The sequence below is a fragment of the Chinchilla lanigera genome, unplaced genomic scaffold (assembly GCF_000276665.1).
Source record: "Chinchilla lanigera isolate Chin_1 unplaced genomic scaffold, ChiLan1.0 scaffold00069, whole genome shotgun sequence".
NCBI lineage: Eukaryota > Metazoa > Chordata > Mammalia > Rodentia > Chinchillidae > Chinchilla > Chinchilla lanigera.
This window is the reverse complement of record NW_004955470.1, coordinates 2,455,146-2,474,911: the sequence shown is the minus strand read 5'-3', so window position 1 is coordinate 2,474,911 and position 19,766 is coordinate 2,455,146. Positions and strand designations below refer to the sequence as shown.

The 19,766-nt window shown below is 49.5% G+C and overlaps 1 long non-coding RNA gene across 2 annotated transcripts; it reads left to right on the top strand.

Annotated features, from left to right (window-relative positions):
* Positions 1-546: 546 nt before the first annotated feature.
* LOC102007002 lies at positions 547-9,845 on the top strand. Of its 2 annotated transcripts, XR_001237015.1 has the most exons (4): positions 547-870; positions 1,403-1,534; positions 5,994-6,074; positions 9,253-9,845. It is a non-coding gene; the product is annotated as an uncharacterized LOC102007002 (long non-coding RNA). The 2 variants fall into 2 exon arrangements; XR_001237016.1 differs by lacking the exon at positions 9,253-9,845 and having other exon boundaries at positions 5,994-6,077.
* Positions 9,846-19,766: the final 9,921 nt, after the last annotated feature.

Sequence of the window (19,766 nt, the reverse complement as noted above, 5' to 3'; positions counted from 1 at the left end):
GGAGAGCTGATGCTGCAGCCGGGTCTCCTGGGGCAAGTCGCTCTTTCAAGAAGACCAGTCTTTTTTTTTTTTTATGAAGGCCTTCCACTAACTAAATAAGGCCCACTCACAGTCCACAGGCAATTCCTCACTTTACTCAAGGTCTTCTGATTTCAATGTTAATCTCATCTTACAAATACCTTTACAGCTTCATCTAGAACAATGCTGTATCAACTACTTGGGGGCTGTGGCCTAGCAAAGTCAGGACAGACAATTAACCATCACAAGGACCTCGATGACATGTGAGGCACTACAGGCAGAGTGAGGGTGGAGATTGTAAAGACACCAAAGGGTGCCCGGTGTCTCTGCCCCAGGGACCTGTAGCCCAGGAGCTGCCGAACCACCACAGCGAGCCCCTCAGGCGCCATGTGACACAGGCAATTCTGATAGACAAAAGGGCAAGGTCACTCAATAGTCCCAGACTCATATGCTGGCCCCTGACATTCCAAAGTGGATTGGCAAGAAGAATGCTTTGGAAGCCCTAGGAAGGGATGTGGTGAGTCCTAGGAGCCAGCTCAACTCGTCTTCTTGTGGCAGGGCCTCCAGATGGGTAGGTCAAGGAAATACAGTAAGCCGCCTATCCGGATTTCAGCAAGGCTGCCTAAAAGAAGTCCTAGCAGCCAGTCAGAGAACTGTGTTCAGCAACAGGATTAGTGACTGCACAATTGGCTGACCGACCCCAAATTCTGCCTGGAGTCATGTTCTCTTTAACCATGCTCCACATTCCACCTTCCGTTGTCCTGTCCGCCACTTGTTCAATGTCTTGATGCCAACACAGACGGTGTGTTTGTGAGACCTACTGATGACCCCACCAAGCAGGAAGGTAAAATGGTGAGCTCACAAACAGGATGCTTACAAATAGGGTAATGGCTTAAAAATTCCAAATAATTGTTTAAAAAAAAAAACAACAGTATTAGGTTATGTACATCGGTGGGTGAAAAAAAAAAAAAGAAAATCAACCATTACTACATAGGTTTCAAACATAGGTGATTTGTCTTTTGAAACAAAATTTAAAGTGGGAAAATATCTTACAAAATCCCATTGGCAACAGAAATGTCACGTGACCATCAGCTAAGCAAAGCACTCTGATGGGCACTAATAGGGATCTGTACGGTGAAAGGGAGGCAGTGGCCTCTTTCTACATTGAGTTGGGCAATTTTCACCTAAAACGTATTTAATTCTAAGACCTGCAGTGTTAGGAGGACAGGAGCAGCTGAGAAGGTTCAGGGGACAGTGATCTGCCCCATAGTGGGGCTTATTAGGTGGGAAGCAATCCAAGGAAGTTTGGGCCCAGAATAATTGACAAGGTATGAAATGATTCCTAATGATGAAGAACTGTTGAGAGCCAAGTCTCCCACCACAGCACAGATGCACACAGAGACAGAGGTAACCAGAAGCAGTCGAGGAGAGAAGCACTGAACGCACATGCAGCACTGTGACCGCCTATGATGGGGAAGAAAGTGCCCAGCGACACAGCAAGAAAGACGCCAGACAGGTACTGTGGGGTTATGAATGCAGTAGTATATAGTTAGGACAGAATATTCCAAATGGACCTGGTTCTTCAAAACAGGAAATTTTAGCCAGGTATGGTAGTGCATGCCTGTAATCCCAGCACTCAGGAGGCTGAGGCAGGAGGATCGTTGAGAGTTTGAGACCAGCCTGGGCTACAAAGTGAGCTCAAGGCCAGCCTGAACTCATAGTAAGACTCTGTCTCAAAAAGACAAAAAAATAAATAAAAAAATTTTAAAAAATGAAAAAAAAATCCAGGAAATTTCTTGCTATTTGGAACCAGAATCTACTACTCACTGAACTGCCTGTCTGGAACCTCATAAATTTGCACCCTGAAAGTGTTAATGAAGGACTCTGGATAATTCAAACAAACCGTGCTGTAGAAGTCACCTCATGTAGCTTCGTGCTTGCTTTGCAAGTTCTTTGGGGAGAGCTTTTCAGGCCCCCAGTGCGCTCTGTTGATACTGGATAGAGTGACAGAAATGATCAGGTGACATGAGCCAGGTGGGAGACCAGACCAGACCATGGCCCAAACTGTAAAGGTTTTCACATGGCTCCTGAACAACCTCTCGGGTTGGCCACCCAAAAGGAATTTCAGCCCTGTCTTGAGCAAGGTCAGCCTCGTCAGAAGAATGTTTCATCCTGAAGGTGCCGTCGTATTTACTTGCATGCTTGTGTCACAGCAGGCTTGATCACGACAGTCATTTCCCGTGGAACTGTGTGCTTCTATGTAGCCAAATGATAGCTGACGTTGCATCTCATGTGCACAGCCGTGGCCCTTACCTCTGTACTTCTGCACATGCTGACACCTCCCCTCTGCCCACGTAATTCTACCTCCCTCTCCAGGTCTTGCCCAAACACCACCTCTTTTGTGAGCACCGCAAGTCTGGGGCAAGTCACCATCCCAGTTAAACTCCAGGTCACAGCACTCTCGACCCGTGCAGGGCTATTCCCTCCCCTTTCAGCCTGCTGCTCAGATCTTACCTTTCCAAGGTCACCAAGTCATCACCACTGAGATCGCTATCTGAGTCACCTCCGTATCTTCACGGTGCTGAGTTGTGTAGATGTGACACTTTTCACTTTGTTTGGAATCTCATGACTTCCTAATCACTATGCAGAACTATTTCTAATAGTGTATCCCACAGCAAGCTGGCGTATAGTGTTCTTTACAATGTCCGGGGACTATCGTGTCTGCCTTTCTAAGTACTTAACACCTCTTACCTATCCACCTGGTTCCACGCCTCAACTGAAGAGAGATTTGTTTCATGCACCAAATGCGTGCATAGCAGAGCACCCCAGAGCATGTCCGCATGTCAGTGTGAGCACAGACACACCTGTGCGTGGGGGAAGGCAGCAAGGTGGGGGCAGACGGAGAACAAGTTGATGGAGTTTCTTTGGAAGACGGCCGGAGAAGCTGCATTTCTCCCAGCACAAAGCTCTAAGAAGTGATGTTCCTGGAATGTTCTTTGTGTCATGCATGAGCAACAAAAACTGTGACTCCCAAACCACAGGACATGTTTGAGTTGTCTACTTACTCCTTTATTAACAATTTCAAGGTGTACTTCACGAGATCCTAGGATACGTAACTAAGAGAACAGTGGATTCCACTGGGTCCAAATGGAACGTTTCCTTGTTTTAAAAAAGTCCACTGGGATATTGCATAGTAACTGTGCATTACCCAACACTGGGATTGCAGCTCCTGACCAGCAACAGGAAGCATCCAGCCCAGCAACAAGGCCGCTGCTGGAGCCAGGGGCTCTGGTCACTCGCACCATCTGCACCCACACAGCCAGCAGAGGAGCTGGCCTCCCTGAAAGAGTGGCAGGGTGCCACGCGACAGGCAGGTGTCTCCACTTGTCATTGGTGGCTGCTCAGCCAATATACACTCAAGGGACCGAGGGGGAGCCCCTAGGGGTACTTGCCAACTCAGTAATAACTTCGCTCTGTAAGACGCTTAATGCTTGGGTGAGAGAAGCCACTTCCACTCTGGCCCACCCCTCACACATGTCAAATTCTCCTGACCCATCTGCACAGGTGGAGGCCCAGGCGCAGCCATCTGTTCTAAACTCTCAAAGTGGCAGTGCAGTGTTTCACACTTCAGCCTGATCTTCATCTTGCTGCTCTGTCTGGATTGTCCATCCCTCGGCCTCCTGTGGTCCAGGACACTCCTTCAGGGACACGCCAGGCTTCCACGCCAAGAACGACTTATTTTGTTTTGTTTTGTTTTGTTTTGTTTTAGGTAGCAGATACCAAACCCAGGACCTTTCACTTAGCTACACCCAACCTCCCTTCTTTGGAGACAGGTCTCACAGTGACAGTCTCAGGCTTGGCTCAAACTTGAATCCTCTTACCTCAGCCTCTCAGAGGGCTGGGATCACAGGCCTGCACGACCACACCTGGCTTGAGAATGACTTCTCAGAGAGCTCTCAACCTCCCATTATGTCTTCACTTCGATTGTACCACCAAGTTGTTATTCTGAGGTGTGCACTCCTCATGCCATGCCCTGCTCAGAAACCTTTAAGCACCCACCAAACACACAGCCTTCAGATGAGCACCTGGCTCTAGAATCTGGCAACTGGGGGCTCCGTAGACAACCCTCGCTCCACCCGCCTGAGCAGAGGAACCCTAGACATGTTCCACAGGAACCGTGCTCTGCTCCTGACATAGTTCCCGCTATGTGCAATTCTTTTCCCGTGCTTTAAATTTCAACCAAATGTCCCCTATCCTTCCGTCCACAGTAATTTAGCCCTTCTACAGGTCTACAACACTCATATGCCTTGTCCTTAACTGCATTCTTTGGAACTTGGGTTTCACGACATTCTGCAAAGAAGGGAGGTAGGGAGGTAGGGAGGAAGGGGAACAGGAGAAAGGGAGGGATCTCCATCATCTCAGTTCAGGAGATGCTGCACATTTTGTGTTGTTTTGTGTCATTTTAGGTAGTTTCAAAGCACGTCTGTATATTTACAATGCAAGGTCAAATGATCTGAGAAGTCCCACAGATTAAAAAAAAATTTCTTTTGGATTTTCCAACTTGACATCTGACTGTAGATCCCTTTGGAGCATAGCCTTTAGGATCTACACCCCTCCATCCTCCGAGCCTGTAGTTACAGGTGTTGCCACATTACACACACCAGCCTGAAACTCAGCAGGTGCAGGCCTGAAACTTTCCGGGGGTGGGTGTACGTAGCTGTGTGGGCATCTCAGGGGCATCGTGCTGTCGGAACAGCCAGAACTCTCCAGCTCTGGCCTCTGTGAGCTCACCTGGCTAGAGCCCGAGTTCCACAGTCCAGGAGAACCAAACCACTCAGGAGCCATGGGTTTGGCAGAGTCTGGGCAGGAACACAAGGAGAGCAGCAGGTTTTCCCCTTGGGTCCTCATTTGCCTCACTGCCTGAGCCTGGTGTCCAAGAGGTGACTGAGGCTAGGCTGATGCCCCCGTTCAGGGACAGCCACCAAGTGACAAGACGACATGATGGTCAGAGAATATTCTGATGGAGAACCAGCTCCTCCATCCCAAGGGAACCCTGAAATTGATGGATAAAGCAGAAAGCTTGTGCAACAGCCCCCTCCCACATGCCACGTGCTACATGGGGACAGACAGGTCCCTGCAGCCAGTCTTCCTGTGGCCTGGAGCCCTGAACCCCGGAGCTGGTGCCAAGCAGGGTATTTGTGTGCCGAGGAGCTGAGCTGTGGATTTAGTGGTGCACTGGGCCTCCTGCTGGCCGCTTTTTCCTCTGCACCCTCCCAGCACACAAGACGCACACAGCCCACATCCAGCTGTCAGGGGGAGGCAACTCTTTTGCTACAGTTCCACCCCTGCCTCTTCATTTCTGCAAGTTGCTTTTGAGCCACATTTTATATATGGGGTTCTGCTGTTATTTAAAGCAGTGGTAGAGAGGCCAGATCACAAGAGGACCAGGTCACAAGACAGCCAGCTCTGCCTTCAAGCAGGGGCTCCCAGGAGCAGGCACTGGAGGATGCAGATGTCATCTGGGCTGAGCGGGAAAGGGACTGCGGCCCACGTGGGTCTAATGTTGAGGCCAGGCTATGTAAGCCATGGGCTCCTGTGCAGAATGAGTGTGTGCAATTCCTCGCTCAAACACTACTGAGAATTCCAAGGGGGAGAAGGCAGAGCATGGGGCCCGGTGCAGGTCCTTCTGTGACTGCATTCTCTAGAATAGCCTGGCCCATATCCGCCCTGACTCAGAATGGGAATGCAGGAGACTCAGTAGTGCTGCTCAAAGGGCCTCGAGGTGGTAAGACAGAAGTGGAGCATCCTGGAGATGTGACTAGCGGCCGCCAGCTTGGCTTCTGGGACCCACAGGCACCCACCACCCTGAATCCTTTGATCGGACTCACCATCCACACTGGGGAAAATGGGTGCCCTTCTTGTAGGTTGTGTCCATTCCTGCTTGAGCTTATTTTCACTGTTCTGTTTATTTTTAGCCCCACAGAAATCAGACCCATTTTCACCTCGAGTTGCCAGTCTACCTTGCACAATGGAGCTCAAATTTTCTCAATACACAGGTATTTGAACTTTACTCTCCCAGTGGCTGCAGGTTTTCCCAGGGGGCACTGCCCGGCCTCATGGGCATCCGCTCTGGACATCTTTCTCCGCCTGGGATGCCCACCACCGGACCCATTTCTGCCACAGTCTCCCGAGCTCTCGTCCTTCTACTCAGTGTCCAACTGCCCCCAGCCACCTGCCCCGCCCCCTTCCTCTGTCGCATGTCTATCTCATCCCTCTCCCAACACGCAAACCTCATCGCGGAAAAGTTGGCTACTTCAGAAATAGTCTAGAAAAATTAGTTGCCCGTGCAGGGGAAAATTACACCTCCTTCCTTCAAATCACAAAAATAAATCCAAAGTGACTTCATATTTTTTTTTTCCTGATACCAGGAATTGAACTCACGACCTTGCGCTTGCCGGGCAGACGCTGTGCCGCTGAGCTAAATCCCCAGCCCCTATGACTTCATATTTTAAACTTCAAAAATAAAATTTTAGAGCATTAGAAGAAAAAATGAGAGACTATTTTTCCTAAGTGAGCAGTAGGGATAGACTTTCTAAGTAAGGCATCAACTTCAGGGCTCAAAAGGAAAATAATAATTACTTTAAAATTAAACATTTCTGGAGCTGAGTGTGGTGGTGCATGCCTGTCATCCCAGCACTCGGGAGGCTGAGGCAGGAGGATCGTTGTGAGTTTGAGACCAGCCTGGGCTACAAAGTGAGCTCAAGGCCAGCCTGAACTGCATAGCGACACCCTGTCTCCAAAAGACAAAAAACAAATTAATTAATTAAATTAATTAATTAATTAATTAATTAAATTAAACATTTCTACAATATAAAAGACATGGTGAACAAAGTAAAAAAGATAAGGGAGGAGAAGTAGCACAAATATTAAAAGTGTAAAATCCAGGATACTAGTTCAACTCTACTGAACAGAAAAAAATGAAGGGAAGGAAAGGAGATAAAAGGAAGGAGGGAGATGTGGACAAAAAGGATGAGTGGATAATTTATAAAAGAACAATTAATAGACCTCACTGGCCTTCTTTTTTTTTTATTTTAAAGAGTAAAAGAAGGATAACATAATAATAGGAGGGGCTTACCAAATTACAGACAAAGTGGTAGGAAATTATCAATGGTTATTGTTTTACGTATTGTTATCTATAAGATAGTTTCTCAGGAAAACAAATAGACAAATGATAGTGAGTTACAGACAAAAGAGGTAGGAGATTATCAATAGTTGTTGTACTATACTTAGGTATCTTCAAAGTGGCTTCTAAAGAATATAAATAGAACTATACTTGAGTGACCTACTGAATAATCATTCAATAATTCTCAATGGTTGTTGTAGGAAACACATAATAATAAACATGGATCCATTTATGAAATAGGATAGGAACAATACAAACATTAGAGAGTTATGGATAGATTAGTAGGAAAATATCAATGACTGCTATAATACATGGTGGTATCTTCAAATCACTGGCCTTCTTTGAAACCAATTCTCTCCAAAACAATCTGATAGTTAATATATTTGTTATTAAAAAATCACTTTCTAGAAGCTGAACATTACACTTCATATTTTTTTAACGCATGGCTACAATTTTATTGGATTTATGCCATAAAACTCTTCAGCAGGGAGGGTAAATTTTAAGTGCAGCCTTAAGTGCGGAGCCCTTTTGTAAAGAGACCCATTGTGTATGACTGGCAGGACTACAAGAAAGAAAAGCCAAAGGGTACAACTTCAACTGTACTGTTGTAAATTTTCAAGGGGAGGAGTTGTGGGACGTTCTTTAGGCAATCATCAGGTGCACCCTCAGCGGGAGGCTACCCGTGTTATTTTCTTCCTGTCTTAACTCCTAAAATGCCATACTGTGGTGGAGACAGTCACCAGAGAGAGTCACAGGGCACCCACACAACCTCTTCCCTGCCCTGGGGCAGCTAAGCCTCAGGGCACCTCCACCCTTAGGGCACCTTTCACCTGGTGCTTTTATATTTTCTTTATATAGTACATTACCTTAAAGTAACAAGCCTGGATCTCCATCATACAGACATAACTGTTTTTTACATTGTTTTGGCTCTGCTTTAAACAAGGCCCACAATTTTACAGCAAAAGAATTAAACATTTAGAAGCTGGCACTTGTAGCAAATGATGGTGATCTGGGGGCCCTGATGGCAGGTGCACCCCAAACCACCCCCGCTGCCCCCCTGGCACCCCCTGTGCCCCAGAAACACCTAGCAGGAGCTCAGCAAGTGGGCACCTGCCCTCCAGGTCGCCTCCAGTTCTGAGTCCTCCCTCCCCACCTCCTGCCTTTGAAGATACAGTTTTACTCTCGACAAATACTCATCGCTGAAGGCTACCCCTGCTACTAAAATAACTTTCCATGAAATACGCTGAAAGAAACTTCTTGACTGTAAATGCCATGATATTATAAGAAATGCCCGTGTTTGTGTGCGGTTACGTCTCGTGTAACTGACTCCATGGGGTTTTCGAGGTGATAATGACTCGTTTTTGTCATTTCCAAAACCCAACATTCTTTCACTATAATGTGGCACCTTCTCAGTTCTTTAAACTATTTTTCTCTTCCAGTTCTCATGAACTGATGGTTCCTGTTTTTCTGAACTGATTGTCAAAGCCACCTTCTGCTGGTCTCCCTGCCACCCTGGTTCTATAACTACCAAAGAGACCAAAAGTCCCTCCATACGCTGTGACTTTGAAGCCCCCGAGAACCTCAGTCCCCTCTCTGTTAAGTCATCATGTGGGGTGATGCTTGAGAACAACAGAGAAAGGGAAAAGAGCAGGAAAAGTGGGTGAAATGTGGGTGAAAGTTCCGACCGCCTGCACCCTGAGCCTGGGGATGACAGCCCCCAAAGCTTCCTTCACGGGGACACACTCTTGTGGCCACCAGCGTGTGGGACACATCATAGATAAGAATGAAGCCGGTCTTTTTTTTTTTGGCAAATGTAAAGACCGACTTCCAATTTTGAACGTCATTTTCTACAACTCAGGAAAAGTTAAAATGAAATGAGAACATTTGACTCATGTAAATCAAAAAAGGATTTCTTGCTTATGGTGGAGTCCCTTTTATCGGCAGACATTCCTGAGTGGCCGGTCCAAGCTAGCAGGACCTGGGAGTGGTGAGCCTGCTCCTGGCAGCCCCCTTTAATGCCTGTAAGGTGCTAACGCTGTGTTCATTTGTAGGTGCTGCCATATAAAGGGCCACAAATGAAGTGGCGCAAGCCCAGACATTTACTGTGTTGCAATCCTGAAGGCTGGAAGTTGAACTCAGAGGTTCCGTGGGACTGGGCTTCCTCAGAAGGGAGGGTCTGCTCCAGGCTTCTCTCTTGGCTCCTGGCTGTATTAACTCCGTCTTCACACAGCGCTCTCCCTGAGGTGCACTTGTCTCTACATTTCCTCTGCTTGTAAGGACACCAGCCACCTGAGTGGACTAGAGGGGGGTCAGGGACCCTCTCTAGTATGTCCGCATCCTAACTAATTGCTTCTGTAATGACCCCGTTGCCTAATAAGGTCACATTCTGAGCATGAATTTGGGGAGACCCAAGTGAACATGGGGCCCACTGTTAGATGACTCACAGAGTGTGGACTCCTACTCACTTTCTATGTTGTTTCCTCTGCCATTCTCTCCCCGATCTAGAAACACGGTGCCCTCCCATTAAGCACCAGTCACTTGCTTTCTTTTCTGTGTCAATGTCTCTACTAAAAAGAAGCCAAATTAAAGGTTGCTAAAAGCAGGCTGCTCCAGGTAGCTGAAAAATCCCGCTGCTGATTTAAAGGTCTACTGAGGACTGGTCCTCACGGAGGACCCGCCACCCCACCTGGCATCTGGAAGGGACAGGTCTGACCAGGTGGGGCCTGGGCTGTTGCACCTCAGCAAATATCAGCCACCCTGGGCCTTTGTGTCACCTTCTGGCCCTAATAGTGCTTTAAGGTGGAATCCAGGAAGCACTATAGATCCCAGAGGCCGCTGCTGTGAGGACAGCTGTCCCCTCCCCCCATATGGGGTACCATGTGCACCCAAACATCCACTGGAGGCAGGCCAAGCGGCCAGGGACCTGGAGGAGGAGCCTGTACAAGTCAGCTTGGCTACTACCACCACAAGGGCACCTACTGTCACTAGGGAGCTTCATTTCAAGTGTTCCTGAAATTTCCTCTTTTGAACACCCAATGTCTACCTCCTCATCCACCTGTTTTATAAATGTAATTTGGCTTCAGGGTGACTCTGGGGATCTGGGACCCTCATGAAGTACACAGAGTCCCAATCACTGCTCTCATACCAAACTATCACCCTGGAGAATGAAGTCCCTGTCCCCTGAGAGTGTACCTCAAAACCACCACTGATCCTAATGATGGCAACTCACCACTCAGGCCCCCGGGGGCTTTGCTGGGGACAGGAGAACATACATGGTGGCTTCCTTGTGTGCAAAGGCCTCCTGTCTACCTGTTCCCCACCTCCCCTGGGGACACCTGCATGAGTTTCAGGCCCAACCCACAGAACAGGGGAGCAGCTAAACCAGCCACACAGAGCGCAAATGGTCAGTGGCCCTGAAACGGCAGCTGCACTAGGAACACGTAAGAGTTAACACTAAAAAACTACTGTTTGGCCAGGGTGTGGCTCAGGGGCTGGCTCAGGGGCTCTGTCCCCAGCACTGCAAAACAAAATGAAAACTATATTGACAGTTTCTGTGAAAAATCAGGTAGGAAAGAAAAAGGCTCATTCCTCTTTGCTTACATTTGCATAACGAAACTAAAAGGCTCCAGGAAAATGGAAGCAAAGGGTCACAGAGGGAACCGGAAGGAAGACAGAGTAGAAAGTGTTTCATTTTTAATTATATGGAAAAATGAATTAAAGCTGGAAAATGCTAGTCCTTTAATTACCTCATGTGCAGGTTGAAAGAAAGATCCTGTCTGCACCTCCTAGGAGGTGCTGGGAGCTCACTTGAGTCAGTACAAAAGTCCCAGGCCCTTCCAGGTACAGCCTGCAGGTGCCTGCTGTGGATTCAGGGGCCAGCTGGGGACACACCACTGGGCCTCAGATGAGACTCTGAGGCCATAACAGAGCTGCCTGGCAGGAGTTACAAAGACAACTGTATGCCCTGAGAAATAACTCATTTGAGCTATCCTAAAAAGGTTTTAATCTGTATGTGATCTTGGAAAACAGAACTCAGAGAAGGCTGACCATATATACACCATTGGACATCCAAGGGGACCAGGAATTCTGGGTCTATAGTGCACCCTCAGGGGTCTCGGTTTGCTCAACTGTAACCTGCGTTTATTGTACCCAGCCTTGGAAAGTGGGACATGGGGTTTAAATAAGTTCACAGACACACACACCTGGCCCACAAAGGTACTCCACAAATACTACCTCCTCCACCCCCACTACTGCGGGGACGCCCTTTCAAAACCAAATTGATTCACTCTGAGCACCAGTGTGGTTGGTCCCTCCTAAGTTCAGCACAATATAAAATCAAAGCCTGCAGCATGAGGAAGCACAGCGCTCTACGTTCCCACCAGCGGAGGACTAGGGAAAGTACAGTTATCTTTTGAATCACTTTGCTCAGATGACTCTGGGGCTCAATTTTCTGAAATATGAAGAACAATTTCTACTTCACTCAGACATCCATCATCTCCTACTGACTTTCCATTTCACAGAGAATGACAGAAATTAAGAGCTGAAAGATGCTGATGATTTTGGCAGCTGAAGGGCAGGTAGAGGTGAGGTGTGCCCAGAGGGGTGTATGACACTGAAGGCAGCTATTTGTCCCCTCTGAGTGCCCACTCCTGATCTGTCCAGGGCCACAATGATGAGCTCAGCTAGTGAGCAAACACAGCAGGGATGTACACTGTGGACAGATGAGGTAGTCACTGGCAGAGTCATTAGTTAGCCAGGACGTCCTGCTCTGCAGTCACTTTTCATGCTGCTGGGTGGCAGTCTGCCCTCATCTGCGTCTCACTTCTTCCCTCCACCAATCTCACTGAGCAGGCACTTCTGGGGACTTCAAAGAGACCACTGCATGGGGAGGAGAGGAGCTGCCCATCTGTCAGGCGGGGCCCTGCGGTACCAGATCGAAAGGGCTGTCTGAGTGGAATCAAGTGCTTCTCATGCACAAACTCTGAGGACAGGGTTGTATACAAGCAAAGACAGTCACCAACCATGTGTTTCAGTTCTGGATGCGGACAGTAACTTACTGTTACCATCTGATTACCAGCTGCCCTGGTAATGTCTGTGTGTCTCCAGGTCCTTTAGGATAGAGGAAAGAAAGCTAGAGAGCAGGACGCATCAGAAGATTGGTTGTCTAAATCATCCCCACCTTCATTATATATTCTACTGTGTGTGTTTTGTACTCCCTTGGTCCCCATCAGCGAAACCTGTGTAGAAAAGGGAGCTACTTGAGGTGCTTGAGAATGTTGGAATAGCGGCAACAACCTCCAGCCGCATGCCACAAGTCTCTGCTCTCAGGCTCCATGGATCCAAATGATTAAGTAAAGGGAAACCTCTCCAGCTTCATATTTTAAAGAATATGTGAGTCAAGTCTAGATTAAACTAACGATAGTGTAAAGTTCTACTGAAGTTAAAAAAAAAAAATCAAACACACAGAAGCCACCACCTCAAATGCAGAACGGAGATCCATGTGGCTTTGTGGCTTGTCCTCACACAAAGGTGGAGACTGTGAACTGGCCACAAGGACAGCAGGGTCCAGCCGATGGGTGTGGCATCACCCTCAAACTGGTGTTCTGGACAAGGTAGGTCACTGTGCTCACCTGAAGGGCAACACTGCGCAGGAAGCCAGAATCAGGCCAGGGGAGCTGACATCTGGGATGATTCTTTTCCTGGAGTGGCGAACAGAAGAACAGCTTGGGCAAGTGATGAGGGCCAGGAATCTGAAGTGCTCTAGGTGGACAGGAAGCCAGACGCATGCGCATGCCTTCCTCTATGCATGCCTTCTTCTATGCATGCGCATGCGTAGAAGCAAACATGCGCGTGCGTAGAAGCAGGCATGCGCATGCGTAGAAGCAGGCACGCTCATGATTGGAGAAAGGCGTGTGTGAAAGACAGTGGGCGCTGGTGTGGGACAGCTGCCTGTGTGGAAGAACTCCAGCCCGCGCCCATGTCCCTCAGCTTCTGAAACAGGACAAATGCATAAAAAAATCTGACAGAATGTGCGGAGTCGAGGTTGTCCAGAGAGTCACGGTAGTGACTGGGCGGGTTTGGGGGCAGGCTCAGGTGCAAATGGCTAAGGGCTAGACATCTGTGGTGGCCCCGACTGGACGTCTTCGCAGCCTACGCCGCTGCGGGAAGGGGAAGACCCGATCAGCAGCCCCGGGGCTCGCCCAGGGCTCCAACGACGGGCAGTGTCCTCCCCACACTGAGCGCCCTCGAGTCGCGCGGGAAGAGAGTGTTGGTAATGTCAGCGACTCCGAGCTGCACGGTTAGTGTCTCCGCTGTGGGTCCCATCCCCGCGCCCGACCGAGCTTCAGAAAGATCGCTGACTCGCATGCGGCCGCACAGCCACAGTGAGAAGAAGCCGGAACTCAGCCTGGGATTCTGACTGTGTGTCTGAGTAGACACAGTTCCGGGTCCCCCAGTTCCCTCTGCAAGTCCCCCACAGAGACTGCCATACCCATCCGGGAAAAAACAAACCAACACATGCATACTCAAGCCCACTCCTCTAAGCATAGATGTGTACCCATCAAGGAAGGCCCTCTGCCACTGTGCACGCGCCCCAGCTCCTCTATCGCCTCTGCCGGCCACTCCCTCATGACTATATCTGCTCATCTCCTGCCAGGTCGGCCTCTGCAGACTGTTGCGCAGAGCGCAACAAACAGATGCGCAGTGGTGTTCCCTTCCCAGATACTGTAGGACACAGTGCAGCGGCCTCTGGGAGCAAACCAAGAGGGAGGCAGATCATGGGATCCCTGGGATGTCGAAGTCAGGGGGGACCAGTCACCGCGGGCGTAGAGATCTGGGGTGAGAGAAATGTCTTGTGCTCTGGAGCAAGTGGCAAAAAGATACTAATTCCTATAAGAACAGCCAGGACTATTGAATGCCTACTGTGACCTGCTGTGTGCGGTGCTTTCTGAGAATTCTTCCTACAGTAATTGCCTTCAGTCTCAGGACAACCCTTTGTGGTAACCATCCTGTATCCCCAAGTTACAGATTAGGAGACTGAGGCCAAGCACTGTGTAACTCCCATGCATGCAGCAGGTAGCTGGCCAAGCTGAGGATGGCCCAGTGGGGCTTCATCACAGGCTATGTGGCCTCCCCTGAGGACAGACGGTTCACGGATCTAATAGCTCAGTGCTTGGGGAGGAACCCGGGGCAAAACCCCGGCCAGGGGAAGGACAGCACTGGGTCTTGGCCCATAATCCCTCACATGTGATAGATGTCATCTGTGCCCAAAATGGTTTGTGCTGTTAGAAGAGAGGCATCCTGAGCAGAGCAGGACAGGAGAGAGAAAGGCTCGGGCCTGGGTGCCATTGGCCACCTTCAGGGGCCTGTCACCTCATCCCTGTAGCCTGTGTGTTTCTGAGCATGGTTTAGTGCTTCTCCCTTCAAAAGCTGTCCAAAGACAAGCTTGGGAGACTTGTAGGATACCAGCCAGAGCCAATCTCAGGCTTCTGCACGTCAGTCTAGTTTGTCCGTGGACTTTGTGGGGATACATTTGTCCCACTTGGTCCACACAAGAGTCATTCCAGGACCGCTGGCAGATGTCTGAAACTACCAATAGCACCTAACCTTCTGTATCCTGTTTTTTTCTGGACATCTGAACCTACGGTAAGTTGAATTTATAGCTTCGGGACAGTAAGAGATAAATATTAATCATAAAATAGGATAGTTATAACAGTACACAAACATTGCATTGTCAACATCTTTATTCTTGTGCCCGGGGCTATTGTTACATACAGTAAGGGTTACTTGGACTCAAATACTCTGATTGATGCATTGACAATCTGGTAACTGCAATTACAACTAAGTAACTAATAGACAGGCAGCACATATAGCTTGGATACATTGGACAGAGGGGTGATTCACCTCTAGGGAGGAAAGAACAGGTCTGTGAGAGATTTCATCATATCACACAGCACAATACACAATTTAAAATTAATCAACTGTTTGTTTCTGGGATCTAGTTCTTTTTGGACTGTCGTTGATTGTGGATAATTGAAACCAGGAAAGAAAAACCACGGATGGGGGAAACCACGGGAAAATTGCCCACCTCCACATGGAAAACTTCACACAGAACTGGTAGCTCGTGGCCGTGTGTGGCTACATTTAAACTTGAATTAATTGATATTAAATAAAACTTCCAGTTGGGTTCCTAGTCACACTGGCCACATTTCTGTCACTCAGCAGCTACATGTGGCTTGTGGCCAGGGCACTGGGCAGCATAGATGCAGAACAGTTCCATTGTTTCAGAAAGTTCCACTGGACTGTGCTGCCTGGGGGGTTGGGAAGCCACAAGAAGTCACCGCATGTCTTCCCCAGCCCCTCAGGGCTTTCGCTTTCTGCCTCTTCTCTGTCTTTCGCTCCTTTCCTGGCCCAGGCTAGAAGCCCTGTGGCACCCTGCTGGGCAGTCAGGACTGGCCCACAGAGGCTGGGCCCGTACATGGTGCTATTGTGACACATTTCTGAGCAGGTTGAGCACACCAACAGGACCCAAAAGCCAAACCACTCCTAGCTGACTTACAGATTTGTTTCACCAGTGGTATCTCCTATCTCCCTTTGCACCATGCAGGCAAATCAACTGCAAAAAACAAGTCAAATCTCCAGGCCGAATGCCTGCTCTCATGAAGGCCTATGGTCATCGTCCAATGCTGCCATTTTTAGCACCAGCTTCCTTCCTCTCACTTGTCTAATGACTTCAGTATGGCTGCTGGAGCTCCAGCCATCTCCTCTCATTTTAGGCAGGGGACAGAAGGTAAGTGGTGAGCAAATGGTTAATTAAGTCTCCTAAATGTTTGTTTCTTTTAAAGAGCTTTCTCTGAATCTCCAGCAGACCCTTCCAGTCTAAATCTTTTATTGACCATCCTATCTGTAAAGGAGCCTGAGAAACCCAATTTTTAATGGGAAACACTGCTGTCCTTGGCAACACAGAGGTTATTGTTGAAAACACAGGAAGCAGAGGAGAATGGACATGAGGCAGGCAACCAGAAGTCATTCCAGCTGAATCTGTATTAGATAGTATTCTCCATCCTAAGGGTATGACTGTGGACACTTGACTCCTCAGTGACTAGGTCCACTTGTAAGAATAACCAGAAGTATGGAAAAAGAACCAAAGAGATAGGGCCTCACTGTGTAGTTCAGGCTGGCCCCAAACTCACTATATACCATAACCCAGTCTGGCCTCAAATTTGCGACACTCTTCCTGCCTCAGCCTCCCCAGTGATGGAATTCCTGTCATGTGCTGCCACACCTGGCACATTTAGGAAATATGTATTGTTTATTGATAAATGACAGGGACAACCCAACACTGTCCTGCTCACTGGGTGGCACTGATGCTGGCTCCGTTGTGGGGCCTTTGCACAGAGGACCCACAGATGGAGTCTGTCCTACAGACTCCATCCCTGTCACCCACACTGTCCAGATGAGGAGCACGGGGCGCAGGGTAAAGGGAGGTGCTGAGGTCCCCGGGATAGGGATGAGGGGTGGGCGAGGTCTCACTGGTGAAACAGACATCAGCCCAGCCATCCTGGAGGGCCGTCGTCAGTGCCCAGGTGCCATGGGGCACAGCACCATGTGACTCCTGGCTCCGAGGTCGTGGGGTCTGTTCACATAATTCAGCCGCTCAGTGGCTGAGGAGCAGAAACATTCACATCCCCTGTTACCTGTCAGCACAGCCAGGGCCAAAGGACCCATAAGGATGCTGTGGGTTTCCCAGGAGAGTTTGCTCTTAATCCACCAAGGACCTAACATAGATAGGCTTAACCTCTTTCTTCCTCCTTCCCTCCTTGCCCCTGTCTGGAATGCAGAGGTGATGGGTGGAGCCCCAGCAGCCTCCTTGAAAACCTAACACAAGTTGGCAGAAGAAAGCCAGTGCTCAGAATGTCAGAGCAAGAAGATGGATGAGCTGGCTGCCTTTGACCTTGCCCTGTACAACTTGCCTCCTTTCTGAGAAAAGTGCAGAGAAGGGAGCAGAACCCTTTTTCTGTGTGAGAGCGCATAAGCCTGACTCTTCCTGGAGTTTGCTCCTATTTTATAAATTTACCTTTATATCTGGCTGAATGCAGAGAAGCCGGTGCATCCCTCACATACGTTGTCAGTTGTCCAATGAGAGGAGCTAAAGTGATGTTTCCTGCTGTCATTGAAAATTCCATTATTTTCAGGATGACAAAATTTTAAGAGGCCAGGCGGGGGAAGGGCAGAAGCGCTCACTTCCAGGGTAATCAGTGTGGAAAGCAGAAGATAAGCAGAAAAACCACAGTGGTAAGATCTGCCACCACCCTTAGCTCTTCTGATCACAGCAGATGCAGTAGCATCTATTTTTCATCAGAAGGAATCCTCCGAGAGCAGCCAGGCCCACTCCTCCTTCCTGTGGGCCCAACTTCCGGCCAAGCTGTTGTTGGCTTTTCCTTGCCTGAGCTCTGTGAGCCCCAGAAGCTTCCAGAACCATTAGGGCCCTGAGTTCCTGACTCCCAGGCCCAGCCAAGCGGGCAGAGAGGGATCTTTAGGGTCGTATCATGAGTGACAGCTGCCAGGACACCCCACCCCCAACACACACACACACACACACACCATCTACAGCCCATCAGCACTTGCAGTTTCAGCCCTGAAAGCCTATTGGTTGAGAGTGGGGACGTAGAGGACCCGAAGTTTCTGTTTGACAGGCAGCACCGTGCGACATAGCCATCCACAGGACCGCGGGCTGGGCGGAGGCTTTGCCTTCAGAGCACTGTGCACTCATGTGCGACCTTTGGAATTGGCGAGCGGGGGCCGTGCCATGCTCAGCCCGGTCTAGTTTTAAATGTCTCTTACCTAACTTTTTCACTATGAGTCACCTCCCTGTATTGTGATGATTTTCAAATAACCAGGATCTGGGCGGCTCACACAGAAGGAGCTGCGCCCCCTGCAGGAGCGGGCCCAGCCGGCAGCCAGGCTTCCGGCCCGCTGCCTGCCCGCGTGGGTTACACACAAGCCCTGCTGCGGTCACCTGCGCCTCCTGTTTGTCCTGTGCTGCGTGGCCTCATGGGACCCCCGTCACCTGTGCATCTGGGACGCGGCTGCTGTGTGTGAGAATCCTAGGACTTGGGATGAGGCAGGGGAGCTTCCTGGGGACACGTGGGGAAGTTACCACCATGTGCTTGGGTCTGAACAAAATGGGAGCTGTCCCTCTGTCATGATGCTGGTGACAGTGACATGTAGAACCTGAGCTGCTGCAGAGACGACCAAGGAACATTCCTTCTTTGCCTACTGACCAATTCTCTGTGAAGGCAAGATTTGTCCTGGGCTTGTGACTCAGGAGGAGGCTCGCTCCAGAGGCAGAGAATCAACTCTTGGATTCCCCAAGACAGGGAGACCTATGGAGATACCAAGGAGCCCAGTTCCACCTCTGGACAAGTGAATTTGTTCCTCACAGTCATGGCGTCTCCCGTAATTTGTGTACTAACCACAAACTCACCAGTGTCACAGGGCTGGTGCAGTTATAATCCTCATTTCACAATGAGGAGGGTGGGACACTGAGAATTTAAGGAACTTGCCCTGCCCAGGGCTGAATGCTCCCCATGGCTGTCAGGGGTGGGGACACAGCTAGGCAGGAGGTGCTGACAGCCCAGGTCCCACCGTGACACGGAGAAAGCGGAAGGCAGGATCGCTAACCAACCAGCTGTTCCCTGGGTAGAGGGCACCATGACAATAGGACCCTGGGCAACTTCCTGATATTACCAAACTGAGGGCATTTTCTTTTTACAGTAGATGTCCTTTTAGACTACATGCTAGTTTCTGCCATGGAGTATGCCCTTCTTTACCCATGGCCTGTAACCATGCAAGATTGGCCCCTCTGGCAGTTGTCAGACCCCGTTCAGACATGCCCCGGTTTCGTCCCCTCAGTAACTTTGCTTCTGGCCTTGTTCAGTGACTTCTCCTACTGGCAAACATGATCGTGTTGGTTCCCTCTGCCCCAGCTTATTTCTCATGTGAGAGGTAACCCAGTTCCCAGAATCCATTCAGCTGCCTGAAACCTCCGTGAAAGAACACAGCCAATGTCCAGACCAAAAGCAGCTGGCTCAAAACCCTTTCCCAGCCCTCCAAAGAGAGCTTGCGATCTGCGACCCAGTGGCAGGCTCCACCCTGGGGACCTGTCCAGGGACCAGCGCCTTCTCCAGGATGGAAACCAGGGCGTGGTGCACACAACCTTGGACTCACTGTGAGCTGCAGTTGGCCTTTGTGACTCTCATCTCCATGAAGGTGGCATTTCTCTGGCACTCACAAAGGTGACTCACCAGGAGACACCCAGGGCTGGCCTGCCACCTTGGGAAGAGCTGGTGTCTGTCCTGCGGAACTGATTCTCAGCCTCTGGGAACATGCCCTGCTGACCTTGGAAGAGCCAGATCCTTCTTTTAAATGATCTAACCAACCCAGGGCTCCAGCCCAGATGACTGAGGACCAAGTAACCAATATGCATGGCACCCTTCTACATCGGCCGGCTCTGAGCGCTGGGCAGATACCAACTCCCTGAGCTTGGCCACCCTGAGTGGCAGCT